This window comes from Limanda limanda, chromosome 10 (assembly GCF_963576545.1).
Source record: "Limanda limanda chromosome 10, fLimLim1.1, whole genome shotgun sequence".
In the NCBI taxonomy this organism is placed as follows: domain Eukaryota; kingdom Metazoa; phylum Chordata; class Actinopteri; order Pleuronectiformes; family Pleuronectidae; genus Limanda; species Limanda limanda.
This window is the reverse complement of record NC_083645.1, coordinates 28,182,433-28,184,932: the sequence shown is the minus strand read 5'-3', so window position 1 is coordinate 28,184,932 and position 2,500 is coordinate 28,182,433. Positions and strand designations below refer to the sequence as shown.

The window sequence follows — 2,500 nt, the reverse complement described above, 5'->3', positions numbered from 1 at the left end:
GACCAGGACCAGGACCAGGACCAGGACCAGGACCGGGACCAGGACCAGGACCGGGACCAGGACCAGGACCAGGACCAGGACCAGGACCAGGACCAGGACCAGGACCAGGAGGACCAGGAGACAGGGAGCGAGTGACTGTTAGCTGAACTGGCAGGTGGTAAAACAGCGATTATAAAACTAAACTGTGCTGCCTCTCAGAAAGCGTCTTATTTGTAACAAGTGAAGTGATAAAAGAGGAAAATAATTGGATTTTTTCCCTCTGCCCTTCTCGCCCTCCAAGTCTTAAATGTTTGGGGAAAAGGATCTTTGAACAAAGTTTATTTCATTCTAACCTTTGATTAACGGTTTCCCCACTCGAGGCCGTGCTGCTGCAGAAGCAAATTATTCTTAAGATCAAGCTCTGAGTCGTCTCATTATCTATTTGCCATCTCCGCTCACTTTCTCTCTTCCAGACGCTAAATGATGTGTCTGTCCTCTGAAGATTTCAGATTGGACGACTCCAGCTCTGCGCCCACCTGCTCCACAGAAAACTGGAGGAACTTGGTTTAAGTGCCGGCAAAATTCTTCCCTAATAAACAATCAGAGCAATGAAAGAGACGAGAGTCTTTCATCATCGTGTCTCCTCAGAAGCAAAGAGCAGGAGAGACACGAGGCAGCGGAGGAAGGGAAATATATCATTTCTCTAACTTAAGACTTTCCCAGTACGATATTAAACTGAACAAGACAAAAGATGAAGTCAAACAATAAAATAATGACATTGATTCACAACCTTAGATCCATAACTCTGATTGAAAACTCTAAACTCTTTTCAAATGTGACATTTTATTTTTTCTTTGTTTACTTTTCTGTCACGAACCATTTCCTTTAAGCGAGTTTATGAAGTTATGAGTTGACTCGATGCTGTGGGTGGAGCACGGCTGGTTCTCTGACCCTGACCCTGACGGACCAGAGGTCAAACGGAGGTGACGTCCCGGTGGGTCGATGCCCGTGCCTCAGAGCTCAGATCTGTTTCCTCTGCACAGAAGCTTCTCCGCACTAAGCGTCACGGCGCCCAGTGAGGTTCAGGTCACATGATGTCACGGCGCTCAGTGCGGTTCAGGTCACATGATGTCACGGCGCTCAGTGAGGTTCAGGTCACATGATGTCACGGCGCTCAGTGAGGTTCAGGTCACATGATGTCACGGCGCCCAGTGAGGTTCAGGTCACATGATGTCACGGCGCTCAGTGCGGTTCAGGTCACATGATGTCACGGCGCCCAGTGAGGTTCAGGTCACATGATGTCACGGCGCTCAGTGAGGTTCAGGTCACATGATGTCACGGCGCTCAGTGCGGTTCAGGTCACATGATGTCACGGCGCCCAGTGAGGTTCAGGTCACATGATGTCACGGCGCTCAGTGAGGTTCAGGTCACATGATGTCACGGCGCTCAGTGAGGTTCAGGTCACATGATGTCACGGCGCTCAGTGAGGTTCAGGTCACATGATGTCACGGCGCTCAGTGCGGTTCAGGTCACATGATGTCACGGCGCTCAGTGCGGTTCAGGTCACATGATGTCACGGCGCTCAGTGAGGTTCAGGTCACATGATGTCACGGCGCTCAGTGAGGTTCAGGTCACATGATGTCACGGCGCTCAGTGAGGTTCAGGTCACATGATGTCACGGCGCTCAGTGAGGTTCAGGTCACATGATGTCACGGCGCTCAGTGAGGTTCAGGTCACATGATGTCACGGCGCTCAGTGAGGTTCAGGTCACATGATGTCACGGCGCTCAGCAGTCGCAGTATTTTTACATTATTGCAAATGTCAGATTGAATTAGAATTGGTTTCCTGCTGCTGGAACAGAGCAGCTGTTTCCTCTCAGCTCTTCACGAGTCTCCGTGGCGCCGGCTGCTCCGCTCGGCTCTGACATCACCGCTCCGCCCCCCCCCCCCCACGCTTCACCCAGAGATCGCCTCAGATTCTCTCATCAGAACGATTCTGTGCGTCTGAGCTTCAGCTCCGCAAACACACGTCCGTCTCTCTGCTTCCTCCGGCGGCTTCGTCTGCTGCCGCGGATCCAACCTCAGTCTGCTCTTTAATATTTCATCTGCAGTGATATGATGTCGTCTCACCTGCCGGCTGCGTGAGGGACGCCAGAGAGACACCGGGACTTTTATTATTCTTATTGGAGCGTTCTCACTCTGCCAGTTTCATCTCTGAATTATTAACACGGCCTCCACCTGCAGCAAGGTCTGAGACAATAAATCTTCATCTCACATTCAGAAGCTCATTAATTAATCACAATGGTGGGCCTCAGAATTATGGATTTTAATATGCTGAATAATTCATGTCGCAGCTTTCTTTTAACCATCTACAAACAACTCATCTATATAATGAGCTGTGGACGTGTCAATAAGAGGCTTCACAGGAGAAAACAACCGAACTGTTTGTGGCTCATTGATTCATCACCGAGCAGCTTTCACTCCATCAATGGGCTGTTTCTCTTCTGTTTCCAGTAACGAGC

The 2,500-nt window shown here is 50.1% G+C and overlaps 1 protein-coding gene across 1 annotated transcript in view; it reads right to left on the bottom strand.

The window, feature by feature from the left end:
• Nucleotides 1–2,500, bottom strand: part of LOC133011507 (cilia- and flagella-associated protein 251-like) — a gene marked incomplete at its 3' end in the record, with an annotated part of 9,881 nt that overhangs the window by 2,471 nt on the left and 4,910 nt on the right. The window lies entirely within an intron of this gene.